Source organism: Chelonoidis abingdonii, chromosome 19 (genome assembly GCF_003597395.2).
Source record: "Chelonoidis abingdonii isolate Lonesome George chromosome 19, CheloAbing_2.0, whole genome shotgun sequence".
Taxonomy (NCBI): domain Eukaryota; kingdom Metazoa; phylum Chordata; order Testudines; family Testudinidae; genus Chelonoidis; species Chelonoidis abingdonii.
Window position 1 is genome coordinate 29,712,741 of NC_133787.1, and position 18,009 is coordinate 29,730,749.

The window sequence follows — 18,009 nt, forward strand, 5'->3', positions numbered from 1 at the left end:
AGTAACGCTATCGTGAACGTTGTCAACACCTCGCGCACTCTCGTGCTGTCTATGCTGAACCATGAACTGCAAAGGCAGGAGGAGAGGAGGAGGAGGCTACGGCAGCGCGGCGACGAGAGCGATGAGGACATGGACACTGAATTCTCCCTAACCGCGGGCCCCTGCGTTTTGGAGCTACTGCTGGTAATGGGGCAGGTTCTACCCATTGAACGCCGATTTTGGGCGCGGGAAACAAGCACAGACTGGTGGGACCGCATAGTTTTGCAGGTGTGGGACGATTCCCAGTGGCTGCAAAACTTTCGCATGCGTAAGAGCACTTTCTTTGAACTTTGTGACATGCTTTCCCTGCCCTGAAACGCCATAATACTAAGATGAGAGCAGCCCTCACAGTGGAGAAGCGAGTGGCAATAGCCCTCTGGAAGCTTGCAAACGCCAGACAGCTACCGGTCAGTCGGGAATCAATTTGGAGTGGGCAAATCTACTGTGGGGGCTGCTGTGATGCAAGTAGCCAAAGCAATCGTTAAGCTGCTGCTACGAAAGGTTGTGACTCTTGGAAACGTGCAGGTGATAGTGGATGGCTTTGCTGCAATGGGATTCCCTAACTGTGGGGGGGCCATAGATGGAACCCATATCCCTATCTTGGCCCCAGAGCGCCAGGGCACCCAGTACGTAAACCGCAAGGGGTACTTTTCAATGGTGCTGCAAGCACTGGTGGATCACAAGGGACGTTTCACCAACATCCACGTGGGATGGCCAGGAAGGGTTCATGACGCTCGCGTCTTCAGAAGCACTACTCTGTTTAAACGGCTGCAGCAAGGGAATTACTTCCCAGACCAGAAATAACCGTTGGGGATGTTGAAATGCCTGTCGTTATCCTGGTGACCCAGCCTATCCCTTGATGCCATGGCTCATGAAGCCATACACAGGCAGCCTGGACAGTGGTCAGGAGCTGTTCAACTACAGGCTGAGCAAGTGCAGGATGGTGGTAGAATGTGCATTTGGCCGTTTAAAAGGGCGCTGGCGAACATTACTTACTCGCTCAGACCTCAGCCAAACCAATGTCCCGTTTGTTATTGCTGCTTGCTGTGTGCTCCACAATCTCTGTGAGAGTAAGGGGGAGACATTTATGGCGGGGTGGGAGGCTGAGGCAAATCACCTGGCCGCTGAGTACGAGCAGCCAGAGACCAGGGCGATTAGAAGAGCACACCAGGAGGCGGTGCACATCAGAGAAGCCTTGAAAACGAGTTTCAGCACGGGCCAGGGTACGGTGTGACTGCTGTGTTTGTTTCCCCTTGATGAACCCTCCCCCTTGATTGACTCATTCCCTGTAAGCAACCCACCCTTCCCCTTTACTTACAGCTTGCTGAAGGAAATAAAGTCAGTATCGTTTAAAAATCATGTATTCTTTATTAAAAGTCATTCAGTATTGTTTAAAAATCATGTATTCTTTCTTAAAAGTCATTCCCTGTAAGCAACCCACCCCCCCTTTGGATGTATTCTTTATTAAAAAGTAATTATAAAAAGAGGCAGAGAATTATCAAGGTATCCCTGCCTGCTGTGCTTTGGGAGAGGGATAGGAGGGAAGGAAAAGGCCATTAAGCTCATTTCAACGTAATGACAGCCTTTTGCTTGGACTGTCCAGGGGGGTGGAGTGGGCGGGTGCAGAAAGCCTTCCCCCACGCGTTCTTACACGTCTGGGTGAGGGAGATATGGAACGTGGGGAGCTTTGAGGGTGGTTGAACATGGGCTGCAGCGGCACTCTGTAAGCCCGCTGCTCTTCCTGAAGATCCACCATGCGTTGGAGGATATCAGTTTGAGCACGCAGCAGCTGCAGCGTAGCATCCCGCCACCGCTGATCTTCCTGCCTACACCTCTCATCTCGAGCGTCTCTCCTATCCTCCCGTTCACTGGCATCTTTCCTGTACTTTGCTAGCACATCCTTCCACTCATTCTGATGAGCTCTGTCATTGCGTGTTACTTCCATGATTTCTGAGAACATTTCATCTCGTGTTCTCTTCCTCCTCCGCCTTATCTGAGCTAGCCTTCGGGATGGCGTAGGGAGGCCGGACAACTGTGCAGCTGCATGGGGGAGGGAAAAGAGGGAGAGAAGTATGTAAAAAGATACATTTTACAGAACAATGCTTGTACTTTCACAGTGAATAACACTATCCACCTTACATAGCACATGTGATTTCACTACAAGGTCGCATTTTGCATCGTTTAATATTGAGTGCCTGTGGCTCTGGTGTTGCAGATCTCACAGACGCAGGTCCAGGCATCCAAATTAAGCTTCCATGCGGCCATGGTAAGGCTTTCTGTTTGACTTCTCCAGCGTTCATATACACAGTGATCTATGATGCCTTGTTCCTGTTAAGAGGAACCAGCAAACCCCAAACCCCCTCTTTCCCCTCCTCCCCCACCGCATGGCTGCTATCATGTAAGATCACTGGTAATGATCGTGGCTGGTACCTGGGAAGATTCCTGCTCGCCAAACGCTGAGAAACTCAGCGCTATCATTCCTCCCCTCCCCCCGCTTTGCTACGAGCAAGGAAGGATTAAGCGGCTGCCCAGTAGGAAAATCGCCATGTCTGCCCCCTAATTAAAGTCCTGAATTTCAACCAGGTTACAATGAATGATATAACTCTCCTGAGAATACCACCGCAGGATGCAGAACGTATGTTTCTGGAATGCCAGCGGTCACCTGGGCCATACGCGGCTGTGCTTTGTGAAGCTATGATTCCGAATTACTTGCTACATGCATGGCGTGGAAAAGTGTCATACAATGGGGGACCAAATAGGGCTGCCTTGCCCAGAAATGTTCTGCAAAAGCTTTTTTGAGTACCTCCAAGAGCGATTCATAGATATTTACAAAGGTACACTCACCAGAGGTCGCTTCCATGGCTTCACTGTCTGGGCTTGTGGCTTGGGAGGGCTGGGACGGTAATTCTGGGGTCACAAAAAGCTCCTGGCTGTTGGGGCTAACGGAGTGCTGTGTGCTCTCAGCAGCTCTTCCTCCTCTTCCTCTTCCTCCTCATCTTCCCCCTCCGCAGAATCCTCAGCCACGGTTGATATTACAACCCCGACCTCTGAATCCACGGCCAGGGGTGGGGTACTGGTTGCGCAGCCCCCTAAAATTGCATGCAGCTCAGCATAGAAGCGGCATGTTTTCGGCCCTGACCCAGACCTTCCGTTTGCTTCTCTGGTTTTCTGGTATGCCTGTCTGAGCTCCTTAACTTTTACTCTGCACTGCACTGAGTGGAGTACAGAAATCGATTTAAAGAGCCCTTTATATCGATATAAAGGGCGTTGTAGTGTGGACGGGTACAGCGTTAAATCGATTTAACGCTCTTTAAATCAATTTAAACGTGTAGTGTAGACCAGGCCTGACAGTGCTTCATTCTCCTCCAGGCCTCAGCTGACAGCAGAAAGTGCAGAGGTAGATGAGAGTGAAGACAAAATTAACTGAACTATGACAAGCTCTGGCCCAGATTCTGTTTGATTTCCAGTCATGGTCTTGATCAATTCTTTGTTATCTGAAGTTGTTTGCTCTCCTCCAGTGGGAGTGCACAGCATTCCAGAAAAAGGTCTAAAATGTGGAAAGAGTTTTTATTCTGTTCTCTTTTGTTTTCTCATTTATGCCTTTTCTTTCAGATATAATCACTGGCTTCATGATTCTAAATGTTGAGCAAACCAGCTCCTGAATACTGATGACAGCCCTTTGGTTCTGTATACAAATGACCTCTGGTTGTTTTTTCAGATGCATAGGGCAGAAGCATCCACAGGCTAGATTGTGAGTTGTCTTTACTTGTGTGGTTGGGGAGGAGCATGTGTAATCACAGTCCCTAAGTATGGGGGACACACAGACCTTTTTGTCCATGTGTCCCTAAGGGTGCACACAGCCTTCAGAGAATAGGGGGACAAGGGGAATGGACCCAATATGCTGTGGGCTAGGTGGGACCGGAGAGAATCAGACTACACCATCATTATTGATCTAAACTCCCCCTCTGAAGCAGCAGCGATCACACAGGGAAGAATTATACATCTCTTCCCTGTGCCTGGATGTCGTGGGTAGATCACACCATCTTGTCCTATGGGAATATGGATAATGCCATATAGTGGACACCAGGCTGTCTATGGAACTCAGGCCTGGTCTTTTCTAGGAAATAAGATCTGTATAACTACATTGCTTAGGGGTGTGAAAAATCCACCCCTTGAGCAACACAAACCAGCCTAACTCCTAATGTAGACAGAACTAGGTCGACAGGAGAATTCTCCCCTTGAATAGTTACCGCATCTCTGGGTGGCCTCCCGACAGCTTAGATAGCATATTCACTGAAGCACTACAGCAGTGCTGTTGCAGCACTTTAAGTGTAGACAAGCCCTTAGTGTGCCCACACAACCGCCCTGTGCTTTTGTTTCTCTTAATGATCTCCCGACCTCCTAGGAATAGGGAGTGCATTTTAATGTACTGTTTAATGGATCGAGTTTTCTTTACCGTGTTCCCCATTGAAGTTTTCATATCCCATCACCTCACTCCAAAAAGATAACTTCTTTGTGAAACTCACTGTGTGAGTGTGTGTGTTGAGGATCACACTCATGTATATAGCCATCTTTCCTCTCATTCCTATAATTACCTCTACAGTTCACCAAGATGCCTTTTTCAAGATTCAGTGGCTGGACTCCCCTTTCATGAACCTTCCGGGACTATGAGTCCATGTTCTTCAAAGGCTTGTGGAATACAGGGCAAATTTTGTTCTACAGAAGGGGAGTTCTGGTTAAAGATCAAAAGCTGAATGCCATTATAAACATCTAATAGCTTTTTTGTTTTGTTTTAGGGTGGTTGGGGTTTTTTGTCAACCCTACAATATATCTGTCAAATCTCTCTATCTTCACAAAGTCATTCTTTCTTTGCAAGATCACAGAAACCAGAAATGGAAAAAATCTAGTAGATGAAGTCCATCTCATTCTTCCTCAGAGGGAATATGGTTCTGTCATAGCTTTTTTGTGCACAATGTTGATAATGGAAAGAGGGGGCGAGGGAGAGAAGAAAAAAAGCAAACCAAAAAGGCTCACAACTTCTTTCTCCCATGCAATTTTCTGGAAAGAGAAAGCTGGGAATGGAGTAAAAAGTATTTTAGATGTAAATATTCTTAAGCCTAAATTATTAGAAGGGACTAGGGATTTGGGGTGCCTCAATTTTTGGATACCTAAGCTGTACCATCTTAAAGGAACATGAGGGTGGGCACTCAGCACTTTGCAAAAATGTAGCCCCCTTTAAGGTGTCCCAAACACCCAAGAAGTCACTTTTGAAAATTCAGGAATTTGTTTTTGTAGAAGATGCTGTTTGATGTTGAAGTTCATCTCTCAAGCTTTTTTGCTTCCATTTTTTAAAAACTAACCTGAATAAAAATTAAGATTCAAATTCTGTGATGATGTAACTCCACGAATTTCAGTGATGTTATGCCAGCTGAAAATATGGCCCTCTTGAAAAGACACTTGTGCATTCCACAACTATCAGAAAATTGTAATTAAACAATATAGAATGATGCATAATATTTGAACCATGAATAGGGAATTATTAGATATTATTTTGTTGGTTCACTTGTTGAAACATTTATTAAAAAAATCCACTCCTAGGACAGCCTATTAAAATGATAGATTATCACTGCAAATATATGACCAAAGATTCAGTAAGTTAATTAAAGTTCCTCTGTTCTAATAGCTCATATAATGAGAAAGAAGTTTGCTAAATTAAGCATAGTAAAAGATTTTTGTCACCAGTTACATGTTGTTTGTTCCATGTATTCAGATGTTGTTAGATTTAATAATTTGGAAAATGTACCCAGGAGGAGGGGTGAAGGATATCTGTGTGCTTGTGCATGTGTGTGGTGTGTGTGTGTAATTCACCAATTAGACTCCTGTCCTTTGACTGTGATTCAGGCTGCTAGCATTAGTTACCCAAATTATTTGTCATCACCCGTTTAGAATATTTGATTACAAATTTACATAGGAAAGGCAACAGCTTATAATGAGAGTATAAATCACCTTGGAATACTGCCTTGACTGGAATGAAAGTGAGTACCCCCTTGTATTCAACCTGAGCGTGCTAATGGTGGTGCATATTTATTCCTAGGCCCTGTAATTAAAAACAATTTGAAGAAATAATGTTCCAGCAAGTTGAATAATGTCTGGATAGAAAAGTATGGATCAAAATACCATCTTCTTCATTTTCATGATGAAGTGTTTCATTTTTACTTTCCCTTTTTCCTAAGATTTATTTTATGATCATGTGGTTTCTAAATCTGAATGTCCTCTTCCTGTTTGGACAGTTCTGAGAAACTAATTTAATGTTGTACTGTAGTTTTATTCTTTATTAAATGTAAATTTGTATTTATGACAGTCCAAGTTATTTTCTTCTATAAGCCATAATGGAAAGAGAACTAGATAGATGAGATCAATGATTACAACAAAGTTAGGAAGTGTACAATAAATAGTTATACTCCTTATTAAATATTTTTTTTAAAAAGACATCAAATTAGATTTAATTTTATATAGCTGATCTAAACTGTAAGATGAAATGAGAGTTATTTAACTTCCACATGCATCTAGATTTGTTTGTATTCCATTCACGAATAATACAATATTAATGTATCGTGTACCACGTCCCCCCCAAGCATGGCTAAAGCAAGTCTCCTTCCTGGTACTTGCAACTTGGAGTGGCTTCTCCCCTTTCCTCACCTGGGTTGGGTCCTGGTTTCTTTTTTGTGCGACCTGGTGCCTCCACCAAGGTGACTCCTCTCTGTGACCCAAGGGGATGCTGTTCATTGGGGAAATGAATAATACTACCACTGCTTGCAAGGAGTATAAGAACCAGTACATAGGAAATAATACAGTACATTAACTAAAACCTCACAGAAATGACACCCAAAAGTGACAGTATAGCAAAGCGGGGCTTTATTGGAAGCAGGAAAAAAAGGATCTGAGGAAGGAAAAGGTTAGGGTTAACCACTAAGTACTAAAATTTCCTATCTCCCAATACCCACAACTTTTTCCAAACCCCATGTCCCTCCCTGGCACCATCCTAGGCAGATGGTATGCTAAGGGTGAGTCTGAAAACAAGTACCACAGCACTGTGAAGATTGACCACTTTAAACAAAGAAAGGAGTCCTCTGATAGTGTCTTCACCACCGGTTGGGGCAAAGTCCTCTCCTGGCTTCCTGCTCTGGAGTTCTGCGGAGGTGCTGGCTGGCTCTCAGTAGCTGAAGCCTGTTTGGGTCTCTGCCAGGCTAGAACTGCCTGATCTATGCTGTAGATCCCAAAGCTGTTCAAAGGCTTCATTTGTAGGAAGGAGATGTTAATCAGAGATTCCATGACTGTTCTGCTTTCCTCTTAGCTCCCAAAATCCAAAGTCAAAACTGAAACTAAACCTAGTTTCTCTTTGTCTGAGTCAGGCTGTTCCTTCCCACTGAGTGACTGAGCAGCCCTGGCTCAGCATTGGCCCAGAAAACTATTTGGAGATGAGGCAAGAGGAGACTTATAAACTTTCATAACTCCTTCACTCCAGACAGCTCTTTCTGGGGAAATCAATAGAATAGTATATATAACCAAACCGATAAATATAGATATGACTGAAACGTGTGAAACTCCCCTGCACCTTATTAATTAATCTTACCGAGGTGTCACCTCTAAAATCCAATGCTAACATTTGAGTGTCAGTATTAATTATTTCAATGCTGATCATTTTGGCAGATACAATGGGGCAGGGGTGGCAGAGAATCCCACAGGGGGCTGGCTCTGTTAGTAGCTGCAGGTATTAGGAGTTGTGTCTTTAAGGGCTGAGCTTGCCAGGCAGAGAGTGAGGGTAGGTTGCTGTAAAGGTCTTGTTGTTATGCACAGCTACTTGGAACCAGACAGTGAATAAGACAGAGCTCTTGCAAATACTTAAGATGAACACCACACAGGAAATGAAATACAGAGGGAAGAGCAGAGGAAACACAGATAGATAAGAGAGAGAGAAATAAAAAAGGAGTTTGGGGGAAGAAGAGAGACAGAGAACAGAGATAGCAGTAGCCCTAAAGGGAAGTGTGTTTTCCTACTGATTGCTGCTGTATGTAATGAGAAGATGCTGAGTAAACAATACCTAAATGTTTAGTTACCAAATTTGCTCAGAAAGGCCAAATTTGCCTTGATCTTTCTCTGAGAACTGTCCAATCATGGTAGCAGATCACTGTGATTTGAGGGGAGTGGGACTGAGGCTCTGTGAAGCGCAATTGTGGAGTGGTTAGGCAGAAGTACTGCAGCAAAGGATACTGAGGGGCGGGGTTGGGAAGGCTTATAGTGAATCACAAATTGAATATAATCCAACAGTGTGATCCACAGTATTCTTACCAGCAAGTTGAAGAAGTATTTATTGGATGAATGGACTATAAGTTCTCAGATGACACTAAGCTATGGGGAGAGGTAAATACGCTGGAGGGTAGGGATAGGGTCCAGAGTGACTGAGACAAATTGGAGGATTGAGCCAAAAGAAAGTTGATGAGGTTCAACAAGGACAAGTGCAGAGTCCTGCACTTAGGATGGAAGAATCCCATGCACTGCTGTAGGCTGGGGATGAACTGGCTAAGCTGCAGTTCTGCAGAAAAGGACCTGGGGATTACAGTGGACGAGAAGCTGGATATGAGTCAACAGTCTGCCCTTGTTGCCAAGAAGGCAAATGGCATATTGAGCTGCATTAGTGGGAGTATTGACAGGAGATCAAGGGAAGTGATTATTTCCCTCTATTCGGCACTGGTGAGGCCACATCGGGAGTATTGCGTCCAGCTTTGAGTCCCCCACTACAGAAGGGATGTGGAGAAATTGGAGAGAGTCCAGCGGAGGGCAACGAAAATGATTAGGGGGTTGGGGCACATGACTTATGAGGAGAGGCTGAGGGAACTGAGCTTATTTAGTCAGCAGAAGAGAAGATTGAGGGGGAATTTGATAGAAGCCTTTACCTATCTGAAGGAGGGTTCCAGAGTGGATGGATCTAGGCTGTTCTCAGTGGTGGCAGATGACAAAACAAGGAGCAATGGTCTCAAGTTGCAGTGGGGGAGGTCTAGGTTGGATATTAGGAAACACTATTTCCTAGGAGGGTGGTGAATCAATGGGTTACCTAGGGAAGTGGTGGAATCTCCATCCTTAGAGGTTTTTAAGGCACAACTTGACAAAGTCCTGGCTGGTATGATTTAGCTGAGGTTGGTTCTGTTTGAGGAGGGGATTGGACTAGATGACCTCCTGAGATCTCTTCCAATCCTGATCTTCTATGATTCGCAAAAAAAAAAAAGCGGGGGAGACTAATATTCTAGGTGTCTTAACAGAAGTGTCATATTTAGGATTTGGTAGGTAATTGTCTTGCTTTGCTCAGCACTGGTGATGCCTCAGCTGGAGTAGTGTGTCTAGTTGTGGATGTCACATTTTAAGAAAGATGTGGATACATAAGTCAGGACTCCATGGGCACCCACCAGCAGCCCTGCAATCAGCTCCTTCCCCTCCCTCCCAGAGCCTCCCATCTGCCATGATAGGCTGTTCAGTGTCCTGTAGGAGGCGCTGTGGAGGGGAAGGTGAGGAGCAAGGACAGGAAGAGGTGGGGGAGAGGGCGCAGCAGAGCAGGAAGAGGTTGGGTCGGGGCAGGAAGAGGTGGGGTAGGGATGAGTTTTAGGGGAAAGAGTGAAATGGAGGCAAGGCCTGGGGCAGAGCACCTCCAGGAGCTCAGGAAGTCAGCATGTACGGGTAGACAAATTGGAGAGAGTCTAGATGAGAGCAACAAAAATGATAAAAGGTTTAAAAAAATCTTACCTATGAGGAGAAGTTTAAAAAAAAACCAACCTGATCATGTTTAGTCTTGAGAAAAGACTTGGTAAATCTTCAAATATGTTAACATTATAAAGAGGATAGTGATCAATAGTTCTCCATGTCCAGTGAACATAAGAGAGGAAGTAATGGGTTTAATCTCCTGCAAGATTGATTTAGGTTAGTTACGTATTAGAAAAACTTTCTAACTATAAGGAAAGTTAAGCACTGGAATAGGCTTCCAAGGGAGGTTGATGAATCCCCATCATTGAAGGTTTTTAAAAAACAGGTTAGACAAACCCCTGTCACAGATGGTCTAGATATAGCTGGTCCTGCGTCAGCACAGAGGGCGGGACTAAATGACCTCTCAAGGTCCCTTTCGGCCCTACATTTCTTTGACTCTATGGAAATTGATACATATGAGTTTGGGTCAGATCTTTATACTGCAGTAGTGAGAGACATTTACTGTGATATATATATATATATTAGCAATACCACAATAAATATACAATATATATATAGTATTTTATATATATAAATAAAAATCACTTTTGTTTCAAGTTTTAGTAATGACTAACAGGTTCCTATGGAATATACATATGGAATGCTCATTCCAGTGCAGCCCATCAGAGAAATCTTCAAGGATGAACATACGTCACCTTTGCACCTTAGCCCTAATACCTCAATCAGATTACACTATGTCTGAGTGGAACTTGGAAGTGCTTTGCAGTTGTAAGTCCCAAAGTAGCATATAATTCCCCAAAGAGGGGGAATTAGGCAACAATACATAAATAATTGATTATCTGTGGTCAAAACACAGTCCGTATAGAATTCATATCCATTATGCCCTTATTTGTAATTCCATTCTTCTCATGTCTACAGTGCTGATCACAAGGCAAAAAGAGAGAGAGGAGGGGTTTGAAATGCCAGAGACATTTGATTCAGTGAAATTCATCAGAAAACCCAAAAAATTGATTCCATCAAGATGCACAACAAGAATGCCTGGCCCTGACTGGCTGCAAGTTTCATCAGCATATACAATTGGGAGTCTGCTGGAACTGAAGTGTACATTCCCACTCATTTATTATTGTAAGTTTCAAATCAGCACTGATGCTATGCTGTCCTTTGACTTCTGCAATGGAAGGTTCTATCTTTGGATGGAGGGTTGACAGAATACTTCTCTAACTATAATTATAGATAATAAGACAGAAAAGATTATATTGCCTCTATATAAATCCCTGGTACCCCCACATCTTGAATACTGCGTGCAGATGTGGTCACTCCATCTCAAAAAAAGATATATTGGAATTGGAAAAGGTTCAGAAAAGGGCAACAAAAATTATTAGGGGTATGGAGTGGCTTCTGTATGAGGAGAGATTAATAAGACTGGGACTTTTCAGCTTTTAAAAGAGATGACTAAGGAGGGGGTATGATAGAGGTCTACAAAATCATGACTAATGTAGAAAAATAAGGGAGTATTATGTACTCCTCATAACCCAAGAATTAGAGGTCACCAAATGAAATTAATAGGCAGCAAGTTTAAAACAAACAAAAGGAAGTATTTCTTCATGTAATGCACAGTCAACCTGTAGAACTCCTTGCCAGAGGATGTTGTGAAGGCCAAGTCTATAAAACGGTTTAAAAGAGAACTAGGTAAATTCATGGAGGATAGGTCCATCAAAGGCTATTAGCCAGGATGGGCAGGGATGGTGTCCCTAGTCTCTGTTTGCCAGAAGCTGGGAATGAGTGACTGGGGATGGATCATTTCATGATTACCTGTTCTGTTCATTCCCACTGGGGCACCTGGCATTGGCCACTGTCAGAAGACAGGGGTACAGGTCTAAATGGACCTTTGGTCTGACCCAGTATAGCCATTCTTATGTATGCTTGTGTAGTCGATAGGCCAAAAGACTTAGAACTGTCTAGGAGTGAGTGGGACACATAGGCCTGACCACTATAATATGAATATTTTGTTTTGTGATAGTGTATTATTGTGCTTATTTATTATTGACCTAGTAGTGTAATTGTGCATACTGTTTTATAGAACAAAATCTTGGAAAAAAGAACAAAATCCCTACCTCCATGATCTTATCTGAACCAATAGAGAGTGTATCATTGAGTAATACAAACAATATGCTATACATGTAGTACAATACAGAACATGGAAATTAGAAGTAGAAAAAGCTCCAACGATCCATTGTGAATGTAACCTTGCTAGATCATAATTCTACAATTTTGTCTAGTGTTCTGTAGTTAAAACTTTGTAGATACAAACCCTCCAAGTTTCCTTAGGAAAACTTTTACAGAATAATACAGTTCATTGTCACAAAGTTTTTCCTTGATATTAATATTGCATTATTAATTAATTAATCTTTCATTTAATCCAATTACTCTTATTTGTATCCCTGCGTACCGCCTTAAATAAATGCTCTATGTCCTTTATAATGCAGACGTGTGATTGTTAGAGAGGTGGTGCCTGGTTTCAGATTTTTTTTAATTTATTTTTTTACAGTGGAGGAAGGGGAGTATATGTTGCTTGGAACTATCATCCAATTAAAAGGAATAACATAAAAATAGGCATGGGAGTGAACAATGAAGGGAACAGTTCGAAGGTGAACAAAAGGCAGAAAGGGCAGGTGTACCACAGGTTGAAAATGAAGGAAGAGACACAGGTATGTCAAAAATAAAACCATCTGTTCCTCTCTGTTTTCCTATGTATTCAGTGTATGCTGAGGAAATTTCTAATTGTTTCATCATCATTGTTGGGATGGAAAATAACATGAATGTCTTAGTAGGCAGATCCAACTCCCTTTAAAGTCAGCAGTGAGAGGAATCTGAAATGAGTCCTATTGGGCCAGAACCTCAGTCTGTTCCAGACATTTTGGGCTGCTCTATGCAGATAGTGGGAAACTGCCCTAAAGAGAAGGACAGGGATTCATTCCCCTAGGATAAAGCAAACTCCTGGATGATGTAAAGTTAGTGTAGCCAGTTGTACTTTACTAACTCTCCCCTCTCCATAAAGGCTGTGCCAGAGGCAGGGTGGGGGCACACTGGGGCCAAGGCTGGAACAATAAGCTTAATTTAGACCAGTCCTTAGGCTGCTCTGACTTATTCCAGAGGCTATTTTGGCTTCCAGGGGCCCCAGGATTGGGGGAGCAGAAGCTGATTTAGATGTAAGATTCAGTCCTACGTGTCCCGAGGTTACAGGTAGTGTGATGTCATAGAAGTGCTCAGGAATCAGCTTTGAAGTTATAGTTGAGAGTGCATGCAATTTTATTTTGGTTTGTTTTTTGTTATCAGGAGCAACTTTCCTTATTAGCTATCAGAAAAGGCATAGCTCATATGCAGCAATGTTGTTTGTTTATCGTGCTGCTTGGAATTTCACCTGAGACATTTCATCAGTGTTCCCTGATTTCACAGCACTTTCTTATTATATGACTTTAAACCTCGCTTTATGGATTTTTTTCCTCCTCTAATAAAAAAGCAACAGGTACATTTTGTCTGTTTCTTAATGGTTGTTTTTATTCTAGTTATCTTTGTCCTTTACAGGAGCCAAGTTAATACCATACAATGTCAATATTCCTTCAACATAGTTATGCTGAAGTTTTACATCTTTCCCTTGTACTTAATTGCAACTGAAATTAGATTCAATGTAAGTCTTGCTCCAATTAAGATGAAATCTGAATAAAACTGATTTGACAATGGTTATCTGCAAAAAACATTCCAGTTTTGCTTGAGATAACTAGGTGATATTCCTCACATCTTTGCAGGACTTCTGTACTTAGGAAAAGTGAGAAGTTTTTAAGGACAAGCTCTGTAGAGAATAAATCAAATCATGGATCTGCCCTTGACCTCAACTCCTCAAGCAAGTCACCTCTTCACCTCTCTGTCTCTCTCTTTCCCCTTTCATCCTTGAGCTGTCTTGTCTATTCAATTACAGGCTCTTTGGGGCAGGGTCTCCATTCAACTGCAGTCTCAGCTACGGCCTCTAGGTGGTGCTGTAATATAGATAATTGTCCAGGGGCTTCTCTATGCAGAGTTGCAATGCACACTATGGGGGAGTATGATTTGTAAAGCGCACTAACATGCTGCTCATTAATCAACCCATAGACCCTGCTGGTGGAACATAGTAGGGAATTTTTAATGTGCACCAGCAGAGTCTACACTGACTAATTAATGCACAATACATTAGTGTGCTTTAGAAATCATGCCCTGTGGTGCTTATTACCCCTCCATGTTGACAAGCCCTAAGATCTTTGAGTACGTTTCCATTATTCTCTTTCTACATTCTGTTAAATGACATATGGTGGAGTTACAAAGGGGTGTTTTGTTTTAGACATCAAAAATACCATGAAACCATCTTGCCATCATCTGAGATACTTATCTGGGATTAAATTTTGTTTAGCCCAGATGGACTTGTTGTCTGTTTTCTGAACTTTCATAACATGCAGATTGGATTACTATAATTCTTTATTTGCACATTATCCAACATCTTTTTTGCAGCAATGGCAGCTGGCTCATCTCAGATGGCCAGAGATTGCTTTCTGGCGCCCACAGGAGAAAATGCATCATATTTATACTGACATCATCCTCTTATTGGTTTCTGATTCCAATCCAAATTCGTCTTCAAATTAGATTTTAAATTCATGAGGACCTTATAATGGAGCCACACCATCAAAATTTCTACCAAGCTGCTATGATCCCAGAACCCCTTTAAAAGAGATGGAAAAGGCCATGCCACAATGCAGAGAGAGTTTCAAAAGAGTTAATGCAGATCCAGTTCCACTAACTCTGTTACCTTTTCCATAAGCTCTGAAGGGTGACAATGCACAACTGCCCACCCCTACCTTTGACTCTCCTCCTTCACCTCTCCCCCACAATTTGCTGCTGCAGCCATAGATCCCTGGTCCTACAGAGAAGGCTTTGTGGGTCTCAACGATGGAATAGTGCTGAGTCTCTGAGCCTTCAACGCCAAGTCATGGGATGTAGTAGAACAATCCTGAGACACCATGTGAGATGGATGCAGAGGTTAATTAAAGTTATATATTAAAAAGCGACCCTTTAAGGAACAGGAAGGAATGGTCAGCAGAGGGGAAATGGAAAGAAAATAACCCATTATTCTCACCACCCCTCAGAGAAGGAGGAATTGGACCCAAGGTAGTGGATGGAAAAGCATTTCATTTCTAGCCTTCTCAAGCACTTGGTATTTCAGAAGTGATTTATCTGGAAATATGTGTGAGTTATTTTGAGGTTGTTATGATTATGAGATTTTTTTTTTCTTTTTTGTACTGTGGACTTTAAAGTGAGAGAGACAGCCTGGAGATAGCTTGTGATTTGTTTAATTAACTGGCTTTCTTTTTATGGATGGTTGCTTACAAGGCTGCTCTTTCATTTGGTGATTGTTTTTGTTATTAATGATTTCAGACAGAGCTCTTCATGTATCAAGTGCAAGTTTCTGCCAAGCCAGTGAAGAAATCACACAAGAGGATTTTTATTATTATTTATTTCATTTATTTCCTGCAGCTCGTTTTTGTTTTCTGTGGCACTTTTCTCCATGGTGCACTGTGATTGTTAGCACCTTCCATTTAAAAAACATTTTTTAGGAGTTCAAAGCTTTTCATCTGCAGTTTTGCAAAAGGAGTATTTGTTTTCCAAAGATGCCGAGAAACATTAAAGTTAAACCGTTTTGAAATTTGCATTTGGAATATGCATTAGTGTGGTATGTTAATTTGTAAGTGACTTTACTGGTCCCAAAACATGAGGGATGAACAGCCCTGGAGATTGAAATCCTGCCTTTTATCCACAAGCTCAGTAGAGCAAGAGAAGTAGTAACACAATGGGCTTTAGTGTTGTGCTTTAACCCTGACTTTCATGCATGTGCCAACCTAAACCTATTTGCAAGAGAAGAAATTAGGTCCAAGTGAGATGACGGCTTTGTAATGTGGGTGCTGGTCCATTCAGTTACAACCACCAACTCAATTCTAATATTCATGTGAGAAATAGAATGGTCTTGTGCTTAAGGCAGTGGCTTGACTTTTAGGAGATCTGTGTTAATTTCCTGGCTCTGCCAGAAGCAGCTGTGTGATATTGAGTAAGTCATTTCATTTCTCTGTGCTTCAACTCTCTGTGTGTAAAACAGGGAACACAATACTTAACTGCATCTCTCTTGTCTGTACAGATTGTAAACTTTTCAGGGCAGGGACAGTTTTTTTACTATGAATATGAAAACACCTAGCAGAATGAGGCTCACTAGGAACAACCAAAATACAGATGATAAATGATAACAGGCTACTGAGTTTTTTTATTTTTTTATTTTCTGCTTCCAATTTTATCAGCCATGCAGAACTCCCTGTTATAATTGCCAGCTGTTTAACTGGTTTGCTTTTTATTGAACAAACTTACTTGATGATTTACCTACTTAAAGGCACCTTAATCATTTAAGGTTAAAATGGTTCTGTTGGACAGTGCTGCCTCTTTCCTTGCTTTGTGAGTTTTATTATTCATTCCCCTTTCTTCAGTAGAATGTACAAGGGGCAATAGTTGAGTTGGTGACTGGAGAGAGATTGCTTTGGGTAAGGTATTTTGCTACTGTTATTCATGATGGAAACATTCTGCATTTGTGTTTATTTTCTGCAGGGCAAATCCTGAGATCTTTATGCACACTTTTATAACTACCTACACCCCATTGAACTCAATGGGAATTTCGAGGTTAGCCTAAATAAGGCCCTCAGGATGTGTCTCTATAATGCACATTGGGCCATATTCTTTTGCATCATGACACCATTGAGAATTTGACCCACTGCATTTATCTCTTTTGTTTCTAAGAATCTCTTGTCTTTGCCTGTTCTCAGTAAGTGTGTGTATTGTTTCACTGTTTCACCCAGGTAGTGAAGAATTTAAAAACAAGAGCCACAAAAATCAGTGCATATGGCCCATTGCCAGAGAATAGGAGTAGACTGCTATTATTGTGTGTCATTTTGGGAAGTGGTAAGGTGAAAATTTTCTATGTTTTAAAACCATGGCAAATAGAAGCTTGTCAGAAGTACATTCTCTCGTCTTTTCTCCCATCATGGCTGAATCATGCTGTCGTGTCTTCAGATTCTGGCCTCAAACAGCTCCTCAATGATAAGCATTAAGTGGCAGAACGTACTTAGGGTCTGTCATTGGAGCACATCATAAAATCTTGTGTGGAAGTTACTTGCAGTTACAAGAATCCAGGGTTCCCTTAAAACAAACAATGACCCCAGCAATAATTGCAAAGACACTCAAAAACATCTGCTCCTTTACAGATCATAGAGCTGTGATGGGGAGTTATTTTAGAAAGGTGACTCTGATATGGAGATGAGCACCCAGAATGAATGTTACATCATTGTATAAGCATATGGGAGTCTGACATTCAAGTGTTGCTGGTGGAAATTAGAACTGAATTCTCTGAAATGATAGTTGATAAAGCAAGAATATACTGTGACAAACGAAGGCAAATGTTGAGAAGGAAGGAATTATGCTCATGGAGTGATTTAAGACAAAACCTTACTGAGACAGGGAAGTTACAGAAGACTACGAAGTTGGAGTAGAGCTAAAGAAACATAATTCTCATATTTAATCATATTTACAAATGAGTATTTTAAAGTGATAAATGCACCCTGGGGAAGGTTGCTGGTTACACCACATTAGATATTAACCCACAGCTTTTGAGATGGACCTTACTATCTTAGCCCAGGAAAGATTATTACTTATTTAGAACATAGAGTCCAGTGAAATATTATGCATTTTCTCTCATTCCCCAGCAGCAATGTGAGGGCCATTGGTAATTCTGTTACTCAGTGTGGAACTATTTTACCTAAATGATCTCACAGGGGACTGACTCTTAGGAAATGTTATTACTGATTGATCCAGAGAGGAGCTGAGCGCCCTCTACTCAGAGGTTTCGCTGTGGGAAAAAGGTCTTATGTATCATTATGCACATGCTGAGATTTGTGATAATCATGATGCCTGATAGAAAAGTGTTCCAATGCATGTTCCTGCTTCAGAGAAAGCCCAGTCCCCTCGACATGTGAATTTCACCCTAAGTGCAGTCAAGTGCAGTTTATTTTAAGAATACAATTACCATGGCAGGTCATGGTAATAGAGGAAAATGGCATCACTGGAAAGCTTTGGTCTAGTCTGTGAAGGTCCTGTAAG

At 42.1% G+C, this 18,009-nt stretch overlaps 1 long non-coding RNA gene across 1 annotated transcript; it reads right to left on the minus strand.

Annotated features, from left to right (window-relative positions):
- Positions 1-1,385: 1,385 nt before the first annotated feature.
- On the minus strand, positions 1,386-2,997 carry LOC142047934 (uncharacterized). The gene is made up of 2 exons (XR_012657258.1): positions 2,884-2,997; positions 1,386-2,079 (listed from the first exon to the last, which is right to left on the minus strand). It is a non-coding gene; the product is annotated as an uncharacterized LOC142047934 (long non-coding RNA).
- Between the last annotated feature and the right edge of the window lie 15,012 nt (positions 2,998-18,009).